This window comes from Anastrepha obliqua, chromosome 1 (genome assembly GCF_027943255.1).
Source record: "Anastrepha obliqua isolate idAnaObli1 chromosome 1, idAnaObli1_1.0, whole genome shotgun sequence".
Taxonomy (NCBI): domain Eukaryota; kingdom Metazoa; phylum Arthropoda; class Insecta; order Diptera; family Tephritidae; genus Anastrepha; species Anastrepha obliqua.
The window spans coordinates 26,505,906-26,528,561 of record NC_072892.1 but is presented as its reverse complement, the minus strand read 5'-3'; positions in this window follow the sequence as shown (position 1 = coordinate 26,528,561).

Below are 22,656 nucleotides of genomic sequence, written 5' to 3'. Positions count from 1 at the left end.
TTGCAGCTCCACCACGATTGTCCCACGAGTTTTAACTTTGCCTCGATTCGGCGCCTCGATAATTTGTTATATTTCCACTTCTTAATGACTGCACTAAAGGCGCTTGCGCCTACTCCACTCTCGCAACATGGATTTACTCACTATTTATTATTGGCCCTTTAATGGCGTGCTCATGCATTTTATTAGCGGATTTTTCGCTTGGCAGCATTTCTTGTGCAGCAGTGGCCTTTTGCCCACTACGATCAGACGCGTGTGATGAGCAAACAAATACACTTCTGGCAGAGTGTTGAATGATGTAGAAATGGATTCTCTATACGCCAAGCTTAATGAAATAAAACTACTTAAAAAATATTGCATTATTACCTCTGTTTAGGTAAGTACACTTCTCAATACAAATACGTTTTTACACCTACGTTTTTTTACTCCTGTATCGATTTGACTTATTCTCCCAAAAATTTCTTGTTATCGTTAAAATTTAAAGGATATGAAAGTTGACATCAATTCAATTTGAACCACTTTTGATGGTATTTCAGGTATCTTGAGCACTCACTTGGACGAGCGGCTTAAATTCCGTCCTTTGCGATACCATTGGGAGGATAGAACGGGTAAGAAAGGATAGAGGAGAGGGGGTTATGGATAAGAGTTGTGTAAAAGACCTAACGATTCATCTCTTCGTCTGTTATATGATCAGTCTTGTGCGCCCACAAACCAATGGGGTGATTAATTTTGCGCCACCTTGTATACATATAAAAATTTTATTTGAAATTAGGAATAAAAATTACTTTCGCAACTATTCGCTACTTAATTGCAAGGGTACGAGTTTTTTTTCGTGGATTTAAAATGCTATCATCTGCAGAGATGCCCACACCATTCGTTGGATTTCATTCAAATGAAGAATTTCATTCGTTAACCACCAAAAGCGGATTTTTCGTTGTCTAGTTTTTTCATTTTCAAATTCAAAACTTAAATACGAGAGAGTGCAATAAATATTCGTGTTAGAAATGAAGACACCATTTTTTTTTCAACATAGTCCCCTTTTAGAAAACTACACTTCTTCCGTCCATTTTTTTAACTTCTCCAAAAATTAGACAAAAATTTACTTAAAAATCTCTCGTGAGTTGGAATCGTGAGTCTAAGTTGGTATAAAACTGGTTAGGCTGCCTGGTACAACGTGCAAGCGGTTCATTACAACTAAGGAGTTCTTCCAATAAGGTGAATAGAAATGCTGAGTCTAAGCTTGCGAGTAGCACGATTGAAAAGTGTTAGCTCCAGTAAGAAGTGGCATTTGATTTGATTCGTGGCTATGTCTCTTATAAACCTTATGAATATTTTCTTCGCGTTCCTAATGTTGGGAATGCTAACAGAAGGCGTTTACTTTTATATGCAGGCAAACTACAAGGGCAACGAAGGAAATAATAAATGGCAAATCTAGTGAAACGTTTCTGACCTTCTCAATTCTCAATAAAGATGAACCCATCCTTATACATAGAATGGATCCCAGATAATGCTGCATTTTTTTCCTCGTTCACTCCGCTTGGGAGCATAGGGCCTCGACAAGACGTTTCCATCGGGCACGGTTCTGTGCTATTGATTGTGCATCGTTCGATGTGATGTCAGCATCTGCTAGTTCACGCTGTGTTTTTTGGTCGACCCCGACCTCTACTCCCTTGCGATTTCCAGTCCAGTGCCATTCTCGTGATCCTATCTTTCTGCGTTTATTTGCCTAAGGATGGGTTCTTCATTTGTTAATCTCCACAGTGAGTGGGGAGTGGGGCGCTAAGGAAAATCGCAATGCAGTGATTGCATTACAAAAGTGTGGTGAAAGTGCAAGTGAGATTTACGAATGTTTGTTTTCCGCACGACCAATAGTTTTTTCCAAACGTCTGAAGTGACAGACAGGAAAAAAGGGGTCCTCCTCGCATGGTTCGAACCATGTAAATATTCTTTTCACAGATGAAGAAGTTTTGAATAGGCAAAATTACAAAATGTATGCTAAAACTTCTAAAGACGCAAAAAATTTTGTTCCAAACGTTCATCCAGTAATGGTTTGGTGGGGAGTGTCTTGTAAAGGCGTTACATTTCTTCATTTCTGCGAAGAAGGGGTACAGGCCGGGACAAAGATGTACCAGGAGGGTGTCTTAGAAGGCGTCGTGAAGCAGTTGACCAGTACTTTCTTCAATAAAGAGCGTTGGCTCTTCCAGCAAGATTCCACTCCAGGCCATAAGACAAAAACCACCCATCAGTGGCTAAACAACAATGTTCCCGCAGAGGAAGTCCACAAGTCCGACACTTTGTGGTCGGATATGGAGAATATGGCCTGTCGAAGAGCAGCTACGTCAATAACCATGGAAACCATGCGTGCTGTAAAAGCTGAGCGGCCTAATCGTTTGAAGGCTTGTGTAAAAGCAAATGCTGATCGTTTCGAATGGAAGTTAAACATTTTTTTTAATATTTACATGACTAAATAAAACTAACTTTATTAAACAAAGTATTATAATTTCATATCTTGCAGCAGAACTTATGATAGGACTAAGTAGACTTGGCAATCATAAAGCCTATATGTTGAGAAAACGACATTTTCGATTTAAATATGACCGCCAAGTCTTTATTTTCACAAATTTTTGTGAGGGTGGTAGTGCCCAACTCAGGGCCGTAGAGAGCATATCCGGGCCCTGGGGGAAAATTGCAAATGCGGGCCCTTTCCAATTATGTCTAATTTATGTGAATACGTATAATCTCGAGTCCGGGGCCCTCTGAGAACTCCGGACTATGACTGACTCAACCGAATGCTTTCGAAAAGTCAGTGAATATAACGCATTTTTTCCCTGCTTCAAATTGCTTGAAGACAAAATTTGTGGATGAAACGAAATTCGTAACAGTAGATCTACGCTGAACCAGTTTTCAAAGAGTTTGGGTACGTTGTATACCCCCGTTTTTTTGATTTCTCAAGATGCTTATACGATTTTAGATGTCCAACTGCACAAAACATTCGTTGAAATTTAACTGCACACTCCATGTCAGGGCCATGAGTAAGAAAGTGTTTCCAGTCGCTCTTTGTTAGTTCTACGCTGTACTTATTGCAGCATTTCATGGAAATATGTATGTACGCATTGCAAGAAAAATCTTTACCTCATAAGACATCCTTTAAGGAATTATTTTTTGTTTAGAACAATGTTTTTTTCAGATTCGTGCAATATCGAAAATTTCGTGTAAGAAAATTTATTAATGTTATGTCAAAATCGTATAAAAAAGACCGTGCAAAAAAAGGAGTTTTCTGTATGTATGGGCACAGCTTCTTTCCGCCAATCGTATTCGACATTGAACATTAAATGTCAGAGAGTGGCTTTTGTTATTGCGCCCGGGTACAGCGACAACAGCGTGGCGCACACAATGTTTTTGCTCCTGCTGGCAGTTGGTACCGACACAAACATTTTAGACTTCACACATACGCAGGTAAATACATTCACATACACACACGAATACAAAAATCAGCGTATGCCGCTGTTTGCTGAAGTGCCTTCAAAATTGTTGCCCCAACGACACACACACACACACGCACACCTATGCATGTGAGTCTCATTGCGTATACAGTGCAGGAACCTTCTTCAATTTTCCCTTCACTTTTCATGCAGGCCCATTTTTATGTATGTATGTATGGATAGACTTCTGCCACCTTCCTACGTCATCATCATAATTTTCTTCTTGCCCTTGTTGCATTGGCAGATTAACGTTTTTGCTGCTTGTCGCCTGCTGTTGCTGTTTTCCCTATTACTTTTGCTGTTGTTGCAGTTTGTCAATGCATTTTTGCACGCAACTCTCAAGGAGTTGCTGCAACTGCTGCTCTTACGAGTACTTATGCTTATGGTCAAACGTTCATATGTATGTATGTGTGTGTGTACGCACACCGCATTCAGCTGGCGGCATTGAGCCATTTACATACAGGTACTCACTTGCAAGTGTACATATTTAAATATACATTTACTTGAATTCGTATGTGAGTATTCTTGCAAGATGCATATAGCAGCACCCCAGCTGACAGTTTAACCCAAGTGCTCGGGGTGCTCACAGCATATACAGTAGCCGCTCGCTATTGTGGACTAAGTGCCTGGTTGAACTTCAACGCATTGTTCATATGTAGAGTTTGCCAATAAGGGCGGCTCGAAAGTAGGGGTGGGACTATTCGAATAAAAATTATTCGAATAATAAAATCTTTTATTCGAGAGGTATTCGTAATTCGAATAATATTTATTCGAATTTTTTATTCGTTTATTCGAATAATGCTATTCGAATACTTCACTATTCGAATATTTTTGGTAAATATTTATTTAGATTAGCGGACTACTAATCGGTTTATGTACAAGTGCATGCACCATGAGAAGCCAATGTAATTTGTAATATATATTTTTAAAAGCATTTTCTCCCTGATGTAAATGAATATATAGTGAGGTATTCGAATAGTGAGGTATTCAAATAATGAACTATTCGAATTATTTGAAACGAATAGTATTATTCGTTTTATTCGAATAATGTTTATTCGAATATTATTCGAAAATAATCCCACACCGACTCGAAAGATGATTTGATAGTGAAATTATAGGCTTTAAGGTAGGTTCACTTTTATATATTTTATCAGTTAAATATGGAAGCAAAATATGGTCTTTAGCAATAAAGTGCTAAATATATTTAGAAATAAATTTAATTACATAATAAAAAATATTTGGTTCCTTAGTTGAAGAACTAACAATATTAAGATATTAAGCTGTGAAAGTGATCCGTCTTTTGTGCTCTAATTCAGCCACTGATTGCGTCATTCTACTCTCTTCAGGGGTTAAGGGTTAGTCAGGGGCCGGAAAAATAATGATTTTCAATCATTTTCTTTTGCTAGTTGATTGATTTATTTTACAAAAATAAAAAAACATAGAATTTTTACGAGGTGTGTTCAAAAAGTATTGCGAATTTTGAATTTTCACAGGTTATGTATATTCGAATTTCGATTTTTTTGTGGCGATATGTTGGTACTCATGTCTCTCACTCATGCCGACGAGTTCGGCCATTTTAAATGTTCTGTTAATTGTTGACAGCTGCTTTGCTAGCACGTGTTTCGGCTCGTCTTCGATTTTTACCTATTCAAAAAGATGGATCAAAAAACCTACATCAAATTTTGTGTGAAAAACAAAATTAGGTGCGCGGATGCATTCCGAATGTTGACTGTGTAATATAGAGAAGCTACTTTGGACCAAAGCAACGTTTATCGGTGATACAAAATGTTCTCAGAAGGCTGAGAAGAAGTGAACGACGAAAAGCGTTCCGGACGCCCGAGCTCTTCAACAACAGACGAAAAAATTGATAGAGTGAAGAAAATGGTATTGGCCAATCGCCGAATCCCCGTTAGAGAAGTTGCTGAGGACCTAGACATATCGATTGGCTCGTGCCATTCGATTTTTTTCAACGATTTGAGCATGAAACGGATCGCCGCAAAATTCGTATCAAAACTGCTCAATTTCGACCAAAAGCAGCATCGCATGAACATTGCTAATGAGATGTTGGACTCTGTCCGCAACGGCCCAAATTTGTTCCAGAGGATCATAACTGGTGACGAATACGTGGAAACCAAAGCTCAATCATCGCAATGAAAGCTGCCGCACGAACCAAGACCGAAAAAAGCGCGTCAAGTTCGGTCGAATGTAAAAGTTGTGCATCATGAGTTCTTGCCACAGGGTAAAACGGTCAATAAGGTATATTACCTGCAAGTTATGCGTAATTTGCGCAATGCAATCCGCCAGAAACGCCCGGATTTATGGAAGAACAAAAATTGGCTCTTGCATCACGAAAATGCCCCTGCTCACACATCGCCCCTACAAAAACAATACACTAATAATATCACAGCCACCGTATTCCCCAGATCTGGGAACCCGTTCAGTTAGACGCTTTCTTCAATAGACTGGCAAAGAAAAAGAGTTTGGAACTTGCAAGTTAACAAAGACGCATCAAAGGCACTATTTCTAAGCAGTCACTTTCAGCTTCTGTGGAAGATGTGTAAGCCTTTCCGCTTCGGTGTAGGCAAATATCGTAAATGAGGCAACAATGAGCTGTATGAGCTTTACAACCAGGGAGACAGCGCGCAGGGAATAATGTTCCAGGAGATCCGCTCACTACCGCACGAATGAATACAAATGCTCCAACCCGGAATGCACGATATCTTCTGGAGGTGGCAAAAGAAAGGGAAGAAGGCCTCTTTTGCGTTTGAAAGATCAAGCAGCACGAGAAAAACATTTAAATTTTTTTTACTTTCAGTCTAATGGAAGCGTGACCGCCATAACTTAGAAACTATTTAACCAATTTGATTCTAAAAAACTGCATTACATGGGCTTATAATATTTATTATACGCAATATATTTCATGAAAATTATGATTACCACCATTAGCTATTATGGTTTCACATTTTCGAATCATCTTTTGTGTTAATTTCTGCCCAAGTTATGGAGGTATTCGGCTCCAAATCAGCCGAATTCGCCCTGACAACAATTTGACCGTCCATATTTGTTTTTGTTTTAGCTTTTGCTTAACTATTGCACAAACATTTTCCATAGGGTTGGCATCAGGCGACTGTGAAGGCCAATCCAACATTTCATTCCCATTTTGCTGTTTTCGCTCTACGTTCCTTCGGCTTCGATGCTTGGGTTCGTGGTCTTCTTATAAAATCCAAGGTTAGCTGGTAGTTTCTCCAAACATCTTCGCAGCTGACGGTAAGAATGCTTTTTGGTAAATTTATTCATCAAATCTGCATTCAATTGGCGGTAAACACAAATAAACGGGCAAATCCTTTTTCGGAGAAGCAGCACCAAACATGAACCCTAACTGAATGCTTAACACTGGAAGTTGAAGTTGTCGATTATCAGCTGTACACCAGCGCCAACGTATCATAATTATCACAGTTCCTCGCGCTCCGTTGCGGAGCATAGGGCGAAAGCCAATTTTTTCCAATCCGTTCTATTCCCTGCTTTTGATTTTACTTGCTGCACTGACCCTGGCGACTCCAGTCTAGTGCTTGCCTGCTGATCTTCGCGCCTCCCTTGCGTAGTGTACGCGTATAGCCGAGCCACCTTCACTTACACTCTCTGATTTCTTGCGCAAGTCTTTTTATTGGCATCGTCGGTGTAAGTCGGCGTTCGATATCCAATTGTCTGGCCACCAAATGTGCAGGATGTACCTCAGGTTGAGGTTTACAAAAGAGAAGGGCAGACTTAACATTTGATGTATGCGCACTCAAAAGAAAAATTGATCCGTGAATATTACGTTTGTCCAATTCCGTTCTGAATTTCCCTTAGCCTATTCCAGTCTTTTTTCAATGTGTGATAATGAAGGTAGCGGATAGCAGATATCAGTTACATTATTTTGATCTAAGCTTTTTCCTGGCAAGCACACTGTTTGGACAAATAAGTCAGCGAGTATGTACAGTGCACGAAAAATACGCATTTAATTTTCCAGGGTCAAAAGTGGGTGAATTATGGGCTCGAAAGTTGATATTGTTTTTACAGGTATAACTTCATAAAATATCCGCCATACTTATTCCCCAAGCTCTTTTGTAGAATATTGCTGAAGTGACAGTCCAGGTCCGGATATGAATCCGGGCTGGTAGCACAAAGTTTAATCTCGTGGAAACGTTCCAAAGTTCAACTTCAACCTTTCTATATAACATCAGACACTTCGGCAAGTTAATCAAGTTTGAAGGCGCCCAATCGCAGCATAAGCTGGTCAGTGGTTCTCAACTTAATCGTTTTCAAATTTTCTCTCCTTAACTGATTGAAGATAATTCTGATTGATCAAGAATAAATCCTGCGAAATATTTAAGTGCATTAAAGTTCTTTATTGTAAAAATATATTGAAACTAATTTGATTAGTAAAGTAACAGGGTAAATGGTCAACTTCTGTAAGAACGAGATCAAATATCTTGAGCGTGCAGGTAACATTTCGTTGATCTGGGTTCCAATACATAAAGAGCGATGGTCCGGTCTAGAACTGCAAAGTGTTTTGTGACAAGTCCGAACTGAAAACTGTCAAACTTTCTACTAAAACTTGGAAGGAAAGACGGTCGGTTGATGGTTAGCATTAATAAAGCATACAACCAGCATATGACCACCATTGGAATCATTGAGAACCCAACGTGCGTGTCTTGCTTGGAGGAGGCGGTTAGCACTGAGCACTTTCTCTGTGAGTGTCCTGCTTTGTTAGAGCAAGGCTACGAACTTGGGTTACGATGTCGTGAGAATGAGTAATATTCGTTCTCTAAAACTGGAGGATACTTACAGATTTGCCACTGAATCTGGAAAATTCTCACAGGACTAACTACCTTTACCTCTGTCTCTATTCTTTCCTATCTCTTTCTCTGATACTTTTCTCCTTTCCTCCTTGAATATCTACCCCCTTTCCAGAGCCACCTCTTAGAAGCCATCAAATCTCTTGGTGCTCTTTCGCTCGACCTATTCAAATTTCACATAGGAACATAGAGATGAAATGAAATTCTTGGTCGCCTTGGCAGGAAGGGGGCGACTGAATTGGTCTCAGAGGTCTCCCACCCGGTGATCAACATCTCCGTGGCTGTTGCTAATGGGAAATTGCTGAAGTTATTTCTCAGGAAAGCGCAGAAGCGATGAAGCTCCACTTCTTCGTGCTATTTCGAAAACCCTTTGGCCCCAGTACATTAGACGCAGGACGCACACAATTATGGGGACACCAAGCCATTCGCTTTCCAAACTCGTAGCTGTGTTTACCGGTCATTGGATAATCGGCACACACGCAGAAAAGCTAGGTTTACCATTTAATCTCAATTACAGAAGCTGTGGCGACTTTTCAGAGAAGGAGACTGTTGAGCATTTTCTCTGTAACTGTCCGGGCTTGACAGCTAGACGATTAAAGCAACTGGGAGCTCCATCCTTAAACAGTCTGCGGTAATGCTTCCACTTAAATCCAACCACCCTTCTCCATTCATCAACAACTCTGGTAGGCTGTAGATATCTGCCTGTTAGAGGTCTCATAATGGTATCAAAACGACGCTTTAGTGTTACTTGGGGACCGCCAAGGTGTTACTTAAACCATTTCACCTACTTGCCTACCAGAGTGACTACAGAAAATCCAACCATGCGAGACTAAATTTTTTTCAACTGAGCTTTAGCCTTTACCTCCGCTTGATTCTTCACCTTCACCTTTTTTCCATTTCAATTGATTAATGTAAAGTAATTTTTAGTTTGATAATCGTTCCGGTTTGAAAACGATTTGATTGATGACGATGATTGACGGTTATGACTGATCAATTCCAAAGTTGTATAATTTGGCGAGACGATAGCTCAGGTCAAAGTTGAGAATAACATTCACTGACTTGACAAACTTGAGCGTGAACTAAATTTGTTCTGTTCATTTTCTTCGATCAATATAAAAAAAATATTCAACTAGTGTTTCGTTTTTGTATCCCGACAAATTATATATCATTTTGCTAGTGCTTTTTAGAACTCCCTTTTATGTGAGAAATCAGCTTCCCACACCCGCGTCAAATTCCATCACAAAACCACAGAGTTCGACTTCCGTTTCCGTTTGAATCGAGAAATCTTAATGACCACAAAGTTCGAAACCGCCTTACTGCCAAAGTGTACATACACATTGCCTTAACAGCCTTGAAACTCCGCAATATTGAATGAAAACAGTAATTCAAGTATCAACAAGAAATGAGGTCAATCACTGGCACGCAATGATTGACAGCCGATCGAATTGAAGGCGCAAAAGCTTGTCAACAGAAAACAGCCAGTGGCTACTTGCTGTGCACACCCAACCGCCGCAACGAATGCGATATATGTATGTATGGACAGCACTGACTACGTGTGTGGGCGGTCTGCAATTCGAAGCCATGAATATCAATTTCGCGCGACACTTGCAACGGCGTGGAAAAACCGCAGAAGGAATTCTAAGAAATCCTGAATGGCGAAGGCAGTGGCAGACAGTAGGCAGCATCGGCGAGCGCCAGGCGCTATTATCGCCCACACACGCATAAGCGGCAGTCACTGGCGCTTTTGTGCCGACATTCAATAATGTTGCAACCAACCGCAACTGCATCAAAAGCGAGTGGGGTCACTCCACAGTAGAAGGGAGAAATGCAAAACGTAAAAGCAATTGCCGCTAGTTGTCAGCTCTTCTTCATTCATTTTTTTTTCTAGTTGTTGTTAATGCAACACCAGTTGCTTCTTAATCGGTTAAATTAAGCGTAAGCATATGAATGCATACAAATCCTCCTCTTATGACTCGCCATCTCCTCGGTCTTGATCTCATTTGGTTTTGGTCTTTTACTTTGCCACTTGACTGCCGCCGACAGCAGCAGCGCGTGTGCGAAGTTTCAAATGACAAAGCAACAAGCAAACTACCCATGTGTGGATCATATTTCACAACAACAACAACAACCTCAACATTAAATTTATTACCACAATGATATGCAAACCGCAACACCCTCGCATCGCAACATCTTCTCATGCGGGTGCGTGTGAATTGAACAGCTTTGGCTGCATACGAGTGCGTACCTATGTTGTTGTTGTTGACACTAATGCTGAGCGACAGATAGACTGGCGGCGAGTTAAACGTGTGCCAAGCAGACAGCGATCAATGTCAACAGGTTCTTCATTGCTTTTGTTGGGGCAGATCGCTTTCAAATGTGTTGGATAGTTTTGTAAAATGTTTTCGGATATCGCTTTCAAGAGAGACGGCGGCATACCAATGAAATACCGTAGGTTAAGAGGCTCAATTGCTACTCACCTGCTTTCCTTTGCTTATTTGCGAACATAATTCCAATCGCTTCATCTCGAACCCTCTGTCTTTAGGTACTACAGCTCTCTCTTGAACCATTCTCAAATATTATAATACAAGTAAATCGAGTTAGGTCGTATTTCCAAATGGAGAATAAAAATATATCACAGTACCTTGCTGAGCATCATTAAAAGGGCGCTAAGTAAGCTTAACTCTGGGGCTACAGGCTGTGGCTTAAGTTTGAGTCCACGTATAACAGAACTCGTGCCTTTTATTGCTAAATACAAAGTACCAAATTTTATGCTATCAGAAAGTAAATATTTACTCCAACAGCCAAGCAGCAATAAGGGCCCTCGGGTCAGTGACGGTGCATTCGAAACTGGTCAACGAATGCTTGACCTCACTTTCGGCTGCGTCCGAATTCTTTGACATAGGTTCCTGCTCACAGCGACTTTGCGGGAAACTGAGGCAGATGAGCTGGTTAGACAAGAGACATGTGAGGTGATTTCCCAGCGAAGGGAGAGAATTGGGATCCCCCTGACTACCTGCGGTCTGCTCTTGGAAAGATGGGCATCGCGTCAACTCAGCGAGCGTTGGGCAAGTACACAAACTTGTAAGGTCGCAAAATCCCTCTGGCCACGTGTGGACCGGGGGCACTCGGGCGAGCTTCTGAGGTTGACAAAATATCAGCTCTCGAATCTCGTGGGTTTTCTCACAGGTCACTATGCGCGAGGAATGCATGCTGTGAGACTTGGAATCACCTCGAGTCCTTTTTGCGCTGGATGTATGGAGGATGAAGTGGAATCATCTCAGCACCTTCTCCTTAGCTGCCCTGCTCTGGCGGGGCTAATATCAAGGCATCTTGGCTCTTACTTCTTTGCTACGCCTGCTGGTATAGCTGGCGCTGACATTAAAAATCTGCTGAATTTCATCAGCAGCTCAGAGCGGTTGACGTGAACGCAGCATAGTCATCGTTCGTAATCCACACGCTCCTAACCATCCCAGCACCACCTCTCCCCGCCCTCTCCCTTTATCCCATTGGTCTTTCTCTTTCACCTCACCTCCTTCATAATGGTATCACAAAGGACGAATCCATTTTTTCTTCGTCCAAGTGTGCTCATTCCTTGGGCAACCATACCAACCTAACCTAGCCTATGCTACCAGTAATTGATGGACAAAGTCTCCTAATTTTATCCAGTGTAAAGTACTTAGAAGTAATCTTGGACTCCCACCTTAGCTGAAAACTGAACATTAAAGATCGGATAAAGAAAGCTGAAATTTCTCTAGGGAGGCTCTTAACGCACTGACACATGTTAATCCGGTGGATCTCCATGGCAAGAAGATGGCTAACAAGTTATTTAGGTTAAATGAAACGGGTCGCTGAAGAGAAAAAACGTATGGCCACGCCAGTATATTACCGGGACAAGCTCAGTACAACTCGAAGAGGACTGATTACATAGTCCCGATGTCTCTCTCTTTCTATCTCGGGAGGAAAGAAGTAAGAGACTTTCTCTAAGCTCTTCTACAGGCCATGTTCTCCAATTCTGACCACAAACTGTAGGCCAATGGATTCAGATATGGACTTCTTCTGCGGGAATATTGTTTTTTAGCCATTGCTGGGTGGTTTTTGCCTTACGAGCTGTAGTAGAATATTGCTGGAAGATCCAACGCTCTCCATTGCAGAAAGTACTGCTCAACTGCTTCACCACGCCCTCTAAGACACCCTCCTGGTACACCTTTGCCCCGGTTGTACCCCAGTTTCGCAGAAATGAAGAAATGTAACGCCTTTACTAGACACTTTACACCAAATCATTATGAAGGCTGGATGGTGACCACGCTGAACCCTTGGAATAACATTTTTTGCGTCTTTAGAAGTTTTAGCATAAATTTTGTGGTTTTGCTTAGTAAAAACTTCTTCGACAGTGAAAATTTTCTCATTTGTCAAAAAAATATTTTCATGGCCGTTGACCGCAGGCCACCGAAGAAGCTGTCTGTCCTCTGTCCAGTCTAATTTTCTTCAAGCGCGTTGTCAAGAACTGAACAGTTGAGGGACGAAACGCTGTCATGTGTGTCATCTCTAACTAGTCTTGACATGAATCATGTCGATCATTCATTTTCCAGGACAAGATTTTCTGTTTTCGAAGGGGATTTCTGCGAATTCTTTCTCGCACGGCTTTTATGGCTGCCCTGATTCGAACCACGCGAGGAGGACCACTTCTTTTCCTTACTGTCACTTCAGACGTTTTCCAAAAACGAGTGATCGTGTGGAAAATAAACATTCTCGAAATATAATATTAAGTTTTTTCAGCACTTCGTAAATCTCGTTAGCACTTTTTCCACACTTTTGTTTTGCCTAACCTGCAATGCGATTTTCTTTAGCTCCCCACTTCATGGTTAAAAGGCAAATTTGCCACGGAACTGAATATAATTTATGAGTAGAAAATACATATGAAAAAGTATAAGTATTCAGAGCACTCAATGCCTAAGTACAATTTCAATATTCAGTTTAGTTAGGAGCAGCATAACTTCTTCTGAACACAAAAATCAGCTTCAAACAAACTTCTCTAACTTCCCTTCTTCCACACACGAACTTCTCAACAGCAGCAACTCAACTTCCCACGTGCCCAGCTAAGTCACTCACTTGCGCTCAGTAGACATAATTTTTTGATTTACCACTTCAACCTTCAGCAGCTGTCTTTCAATTAAGAATTTGATTACTGTAAACACCTTTTCGGCGCATTTCAATTTTTTAAAGTTATGTCACATCCCGCAACTTAATAATTGTTATTTTTGGTCATTAGTTTCGCTGCTTCCGTATTTTAATTTTCCTTCATTTTTAGCGGCCAGCAATTCTTTGCCACTGGACCCAACAGGTTGTGTCGACGGATCGATCACTTTAGGACCATTAAGCCACCTCAGCAGCTGTTACGTTGCACCTTGAATGGGCGCTCATGTATGTACTTATGGATGTAGATGCTGTTGATATGTTTTAAAATCTGTTATTATGCAAATTTATAAGGCAACTGGACGACAGAAACAAGTTTGTTGACGAATAAAGAAAAGTAAGAATAATTTTTTTAAAGTTAGCCACTGACGTATGGATATGTTCGCGGATTTGTTTGCGCAGCATTTCTGCACTAACGGCGTCCACATCAGTTTGTAATATACTTGAACTTCGGCCAGAAAACGTGAGTGACGAAGTGAATGATGCGGTTGCGCTCTTGACAATATATACATATATTACATTCATTTAATTGTATAACATAAAATTAGGTACATTTGTTTTACACTGAATTCACTAAATTCTGCAAAATGTTTTTAAAGCAACGTCATTAAAAAATATTCAGTAGATGAGGAGCGAGGAGCAGGAGCTTCGTTGTGCTCCGTTTATCCATTATTAGCTAGGATCAGTGATGATTAATTACAAAGTTCCGAAGCAAAATTGTGAAAGTAACGTCATCGGAGATTAGGCAGCAGAATTATGCTATCGAATTATTTACAAAAAAAATGAGATTATGTTGGTGGTATACGAAAAATATCAACGCACCCTCAAGATTGACAGATTTACTAGGTTTGGTCATTAGCTATGGCGAAAACAAACTTTTGCAGGCAACTTCGGATGCCACGTCGCAGGAGATTCGGCAGCCGAAATATGTCCACTCATTTCACGCACTCGTCTAATCAGTCCTTGTTTAAAGGACAACTAAGTAAAATGAGTGAAAATTTTGTTGACTTTTCTCCTTATATATCCAAGCCTACGCAGTCGATGTGTGCGTATTAATCTCTAGTCTCAGGACGATCACTTCAAGTTATATGCAATAAAATGCAGGTAGCTCTAAATAAGATTGAGTATTGGTGCGAATTGCATGGTCTTTCGGTGAATCCTGCAACTGTCTTTTGAGGTTAAATACTTAGGAATAATCCTAGATAGTAAGCTTATCTGGAAGAAGCACGTTGAGTAGAAGGCCTCTCGAACGCTAAAAGTCTCCTGGCAGTGTAAGAGAACCTTTGGCAAGGCATGGGGTCTAAGGCCGGCAATAGTACACTGACTGTACATCACCCTGATTAGACCCATTATTACTATACATACGCCTCTGTAGTATGGGGGAAAGCCACAATGGTTAATTCCAGAGTAAACCCCCTAAACTGGCTACAGAGAAGTGTGTGCTTGTGTACGACATGCCATGAGTACGACATCTGGTGATGCTTTTAATGCCATTCTGAACTTGCAACCTCTAGATCTTCAAATTCGAAAGGAGATAATGAAGGCGGCGTATAGGCTCAAGTTAAACGATGCCAGTGGACAAGTATGATGTTTTGATTCCAGATAGAAATTAATGATTAAGAGAACCTATTAACGAGCTATCAGCACACTTTCTACACCGACGTATCCAAAACCAGTGATAGTAGCGGATCTGGATGGTACTTAGACGAAGACACTAAGTGCTCCTATACCACAGGACAGATGGCCACGGTATTCCTTACGGAAGTCTATGCCACCTTGAATGTGGCGTACTGGCTAATTGAGAAAAAGTGGCGTGGTAGCAGTATTGGAATTTGTAGTGAAAGTCAAGCTGCACTGAAAGCCCTTGCTAACCCACTGCTGCTCTTCGAAGTTAGTTGGTGAATGTAAGACAAAACTGAACAGTGTTGCAAAACACAACAAAGTTAGTCTTATTTGGGTGCCTGGACATTGTGGTATTACAAGGAACGAGTTAGCTGATAAACTGGCTAATGAAGGCTCTGCAAGTATGCCACTAGACCCTGAACCCTTTCTAGTCGTCAATTCTGCATCGATTCAACTATGCATTGACTACTTCATGAGGTCTACCCATAGAGTACGTTGGTCTGGGTTGAACTCGTGCAGAGTAGCCAAGTGCTTTGTGAAAGAACCCAACAGGATAATAGCGACCTTTCTCCTAAAACTCAGCAGAAAGGACCTGAGAGTTCTGGTGGGTGTAATCACAGGGCACAACGCCTGTGTTCAGCATATGGCTGCCATGGGGGTCGTAGACAGCCCGATATGTCTATACTGTCTTGAGGATGACGACACTGCAGAGCATTTTCTCTGTAGCTGTCCGGCGAATTCAGACTTAGGATATTGGGTTACGATATACTGAGTATGGATAAAGTTCATACTCTTCCTCTTCCGGATCTCGTAAGATTCATCAATGAATCCACGAGATTTGTGGAAGAGTGACCTTAAACTAATTTATCTGTCTCACCACCCACTCTTTATCTTTCCTATCTCTATTCTTTCTACTGAAATCTATCCGGGTGTAGTACAAGGGTATCCTGACTGAGTGCTTGGACTTGTCCAACCCTCACAAATCTTATCCAATCTAATCCTTATATATCCCCAACACAATCTCGTAATCAAACCGCTGTCATAACCTTGGTTACGTCAGCCAATCAACTGGATAACTCAAATTCGCTGAGGACCGCTTAATTATCTGATATTGGCCACACCTTCTAAATTTTGTCCACTATGCGAACAACGACTGATTGGGCAAATGTTTGAACAATCGTGAAATGAGTGGGCAGAATTCTGCTGGCGAGTACCCAGTGACGTGGTAATCTATCTTCTATCTTGAAGTTATTAGCACAATTTTGTTTTTCGTCAAAACTGATGGCCAAAACTGATAATCTATCATCCTTGGTCAAACTGCGATTTTTATAGACTCTTGTTGGTTGTTTTTGTTGTAGCTACATATACGGAAAATGCTGCTGGAGTGGCAATCCTTTGCCGAATATAAATCGAGGTCGTTTCGGTAACGTAGAAGCGCCTGTCATGGGAGCGAACTCTTGTTGATTGTCGCTTATTAAAATTATAAGAACTTGCATGCACTTTCAAGGCGATGGCAAAATAAAACTTTATTGGTTACTTTTGCTGCCATCAGGTGAAACTTTTGTTTCGTGTAGTAACTAATCGGCAGTTCAGCTGATGATAAACTTAATCAGAAATTAACTTAAAAGCATTGAGAAAATAATTTTTTAGACATCGACCGACTATTTTTTGCTTAAGACTTTAATAAGGCATTGAAAAATTAACTCTCAGGATAAATTTACTTTTTCCTTTCAATTTAAAAATTATTTTGGATTTTCAAAATTTCACCTTGTGAACTTTGTTACCGAAACACTAAAGAAAAAATTTAAAAAAATACACACAATTAGAAGGATTCGCTGAAGATTCACGCCGTTTGTTTTTTATTTTAAGTGTACCTGTAGGCCAGGAAGCAGTTTCTTTTCGAAAAATTGTTACCCTGCAAATCCATTTTGGACTGGCAGACTGGCCCGGACTGTATTCCCATTAAGGGTTCCATTTGTTTCTGGATTCCAACATCTAACATTGACCCTTGAGGAGACATCCAACAAAATAAAATAACTCTAAAGTTCATCTGAGTCCCGGAACACAGTGGTATTCCCAGATGCGGATAAGCAGAAGACTGTGCAAGGAAAATATCTACAAAAGTACTTGGGAATTTGAGTGGCCTCTCTAAGATTCCTGCGCAATGAGCAGGCTGAGTCAGCTATTAATAAAATATATACCAATCTGCACACCTGCGGTGTATGCTGGTAACTTTGCCTATCGGTAAGTTGAGCGAAGAAAGCTAAGCTTACTGCGGCTCTTCAAACCGAACATGCGGCATTTCCTTTGACTTTTGCTCATGTCACATAACATAACATAACATCGAGGCCCCACCAAACGATTTCTTTTAAGCTAAAGATTTGAGGTAGAGGTGTAATTCACTCAGTCCTTCCTGTACGAATGCAAAGCACTTCGAAGAATTCCCAGATTAATGGGGGGTCTGGGCAGATTGAGAACAGTTTCTTAAGATAGGCTGATTGGTTTAACCAAAGGATCGAGGTGGTGAATTCTAAATAATAGACAAGTTTATAAATGTTACCCAATGATAACACTGATGGTACAGATTTAGAGAGATCATGGAGTATTGGCTGGCATAAGCTATAATAGAAGTTCAGACTGTTTTTGGCACTGACTAGTCTTGCACTCTCCAAGTAGCACTAAAGCACCGTTTTGTTACCATTATGAGACCTCCAACGGGCAGATATCTACAGCCAATCAGAGTTGTTGAGGTAACGGAGAAGGTTGATGGGATTTAGCATTGCCCCAGGCTGTCGAATAAAGGAGTACTCAGGGAACCTAATCAGCTAGCAACAAAACGCGGACAGTATCCTTCTCTGAACAGCAGGGGGATTGCAGGTAATGGGGATTAAATAGTAAACCTAGCTTTTCTTTGTGTGTGCCGAACGTTCACTGACCGTTACGAGCTAGAGCTACGAGCTTAAAAAAAGAATGGCGTGGAGTTCCCAGGACTTTCTGTGTCCTGCGTCTTTTGTACTGAGGCCAAAGGGTTTTCGAAATAGCGCATGAAGAAATGGAGATCCATCTGTTCTGTGCTTTCCTAATAAATAAGTTTTTCAATTCTGCTTTAACAACAGTGAGGGATATGCTGTAGCCGGGTAGGAGACTACTGAAACCAATTCAGTCTTCCCCGTCCTGGAAAACTCATCAGCAATTTCACTTCCCTCTATGTTCCTCTATTCTGGAACCCAGATCCATGTAACATTTCATGCACACCCATAAGATTTACTCTTCTCCTTACAGATGTTGACCAGCTTGGATCTGCACCATAGCAACGTCGGAGCCTTGATCTCGGCTTGGCTATCAGAAAAAATTTTAATATCTCCCTAGCTCCAGCGTTATTTCAGCATTCTGCATGCCTGCAAGATCACAAAGATTTCTGCCTGAGAAACACTAGCAGTATTCGAAAGTTTTAAGGGAATAGAGGTAGCTGATTTAGAAAAAACCTCTGCTGCGACTCCCGATTACATTTTGGAGCTATCAGTGAAGACAGAGGTACCAGCATTAGTACACATTTTTCTCTAGTTGCAGTCTTGCCTTTTCGAAAGATTGCCCTGACACGACAGTCAAACTCCAGTTTGCGGATAGAGAGATCTGTACTCAGAGAAATACGGTGTTAACTGCCTAAAAATGCTAACATGTCCTTTGAACGATAAAAACCTTATTTAATTTGCCAGCCCATCATATGTACTCAAATTAATACATACGCCAGTTGAGAATTAAATACTTCAAAGTTAAGACATTTCATCTACACAAATACGCAGCTTGCATGCCTCTTCTTATGAATTCCCTCTATGGTCACAAGTAAGCACTTTTATTGCATTTAATTGTGAATCAAATACTTATTAATCAGAAATCAATTCAAACCGAAATTTATTGTCTCTGAACTTTATGACATACAAGATAAACGCAACAACTAATGAGAGAGTCGAATGCGAGGGAAAGGAATGCCTTCAACATTTTCGGCAACGATTGATTTCACTGCTGAAGCCTTCACGTTTTGTTTGGATGATCACAAACGAAATTAATAAAGTTAGCATTGAACTAGCGGAACGGAGCGAAAATTGCCATCTAGAAATCTTAGATTAATAAAGAGAATGGAAAGCGCGCAGTAAATCAAGAAAAGTGCAGCTCAGCAAGAAAGCAAAATACACTTTTATGATAAAATAGCAAAATAATCAAACTTTACTTTGGCTGCTCTTTTAAAACAGCAAAGAAAAGGTACAAAGAAATAGATGCAAAATCAATCAGTTTTTAACCTTAACGTACGAACCCCTACTTAATTTGAACGCGACCAGAAAAACTTCATATCAGCAGCGGCTGCACTACACAATATGGCCTTCGGGGTCAAATAAACGACTGGCCAAACGCCGCTCTCTATGCGCGAGCAATGAGTGAACAGCCGTCCCATTGAAGATGTTCTCATAGAGATCGCGAAATGAAGATCTCAATGAAGAAGCGTGCACCGACACGACTACCACAAAGACCAAACAACAAACCAACAATAATCAAAAGAAGCTGCAAAGCCAAAAGATCCAGTCGGAGAGAAAGATGCAGTAAGCACATGCGGTGGGGCACTTGTAAGGCATCCAATGCGGTTGTTTGGAATTCGTGGTTGTGAACAAATAAATTCAATCTAAATTGTAAGTTTGTTTACCAGACAGCGGGCACACTTGCAACCACAACGAAATAACGGCGCTAGCGCTCACTTACCCCGAGCTGACCAAGCATCAGCATTGGTTTTTGCTGCGAAAATACCAGTACCTTCTAAGCGTTAGCAGATCAGTAAATTAATCGCTGACCAGCCGTCTAACTGGCTATGAATTGGCATTGCTTGCATTAGAAGCGGTTCATGCCTAGCTGGCTGTTTGGTCGTCTGCTAGTATGTCTGGCGCGTACGCAGTGAAGATTCTATGTGCGGATACACTATTTGACCGCCCGAAATGAGTAGAGGAAATGATCGCGCGTCTGAAGCCAAACCATCGACGTCAATCGTGCGCCAAGCGTTTGCTACATATCGCTTGCTTCAACGGAAAAGCGGTAAGCCATAGTGGGGAGTTTGAAAGAGTATTGAGTTTCTAGCTGCCTAGTGCGCCTTGTAGAGCTGATTTCAAGAGCTGCGTAGACCAATTTGCTTGCCTTGACGTCGCTTGATGCTGCTTTCTTCTTTTTTGTTAAGTTTTTCTCTTCCATCTACTTAGTGACGGATTTTTTTCAGCTAAATTTGTTGCGCCTGTTTGGCGCGAATGAGATTGATCTATCGCAATTTCAATGTGTATACAAGTCTCACAGTGTAACGTTTTAGAATAAATCATAGTTTTTGGACCCTTTTGGGTGCTTGCATATGTGCCGAACTGTGTTCCTTTTATAGCAGTTCCCACATAATTTAGGCATCAAAGCAGGTATCGAAGGATTACCAACCTCCGTAGCGGTACGGAGGCAGACTGCCGTCCTCTGACGAACTCAGTGTGAGTAGATGCAAAGAGTTCCACATAAGTGATAGTTTATATCTACAGATATTTAAAATAAAACCTTTCCTACCCCCGTTCATTTGTAGGTTGCGAGTTTATTTTCAAGTCACGCCTTTCAAAAGCAAGCGACATAACCTCTTTCTGGAAGAAATCAAATATAAAGTCGTTAAAATTGTGTTATTTTAACATTCGCTGGCAATGCTTCTGCCGCTTTTATCTTTACTGCGAATAAAATATTAGTACTACCCAGGAAAAGAGGAACACTTACCACCTCTTTACCTGCAACATAATGATAACTCTCGAAGCTATCTCAATAAACGAATTCTGGGGTATGATACTGATAATGACCCAGAAGCAAATAAGGTCACAGAAAAAGTTTCACCAGAATCTGTTTTGGGACCAACTCTTTGGAATACTATGTAAGACGGGGTTCAGAAATTAGAACTTCCGAGTAAAACAACAATCGCAGGGTATGCGGACGACATTGCGCTAATTGTAGTTGACAAGCAACTTGATCATCTAGAAACAAAGCGCAGCGAAGCGGCAGCGAGACTACAGCGTTGCCCAGCTATGCAGACCTAAAGCTGGAAGCCCAAAAACGGAGACAGTGCTGATATGTGCGCTTAAAAAAGAATTGGCTATGAAACTCTCAGTTGGTGGGCACGAGATACTGACGAAGGAGGCAATAAAATACCTTTGGGTCATGATCGACACAAGATTGTGCTTTAAGCAATATCTAGCAGCGGTCAATAACAAAGCAGCGGCTGTAATGGGCGCTCTAACAAAAATTTTACCAAATATAGGTGGTCCGCAAGGGAAGAGAAGGCAGAAGCCAAGAATATCCACATGCGGGGAGTGGTGCGCACACACAGGCGGAGCGCATTAGATTTCATGCGCATCGAAAAAGCCATCGGGAGAGAGCGATCTACCTACAAATGGCAAGGAAGATGGGAAGAGTCACCTAAAAGGCGTTGGATGTACAAGCTAATATCACATCTCGAGGAGTGGGTGAAAAGAAAGCATGGTGATACTGATTATTACCTTACGCAGATACTCACTGGCTACGGCTACTTATGGAATATCTCCACCGCTTTCAGCTGGGAGATAGCCCATTTTGCACAAGCTGTCCTAAAGCAATCGAAAGCGCGGAACACGTGGCCTTTCATTGTGATAGCTTCGCATGGGAACGTGCAACACTTGAATGAGTTTTGCGACACTCACATAGTCTTCTCAATCTCATACGAGACATGCGCTAAGTTGGATGCTATTCGAGCAGCAGCTATGACATGGAAATGAACTGTTTCTGGGCAATACGACGACAAACGCAGACACTTGAGTCAATCACTCACAATAACATCAGACAGAGGACAAATTTTCCGATGCTCCATTTCTTCCAGAACCACTCATGAAAACAGTGGGAGGAGTCGATACTATCGTTACCACAAACCCTCCATACGTCCACAAGAGAGGAACCTGAACGCAGGTACCTGGTTGTGACAATAAACATTAACGCGTTTCCATCTTGATGAAATGTTTACAGTGGTCCCCGGATAAAATCAGCCGAGAAGGAGGAGTGTTATAATGTTCGTGGGACCATACCCCACATACCACTGGTGCGATGACGCCTTTAATAATGTTTTTTGACATTTTGGTTTTAACCTCCTAAAAAAACTCTAAGCTATCTTCTCCTTCTTGTTCTTCAATGCCGTTATAATCCGGAAACATAACCGAGACTTTCTAGAAAATATTCCGAATCACATATTGTTGAGAATAATCTAACCGAAACTTTGGGCGGGATTTATCTTAAAAATTATTTAAATCAGATCTCATATAAATTCCTTACATGCCAAATTAGCTTTTAATTTATCTACTTTATTCGAAGCATTACCGTATCCTCTACCATTCATTAGGTTGGGGAATAAGTTCGTAGCGTTTTTATCTGTCGATCAGCGCTTTTCAGCGGAATAGTCCCATTCACACGCTGTAGCTGGGTAATGGAGAACTCCTTATTGA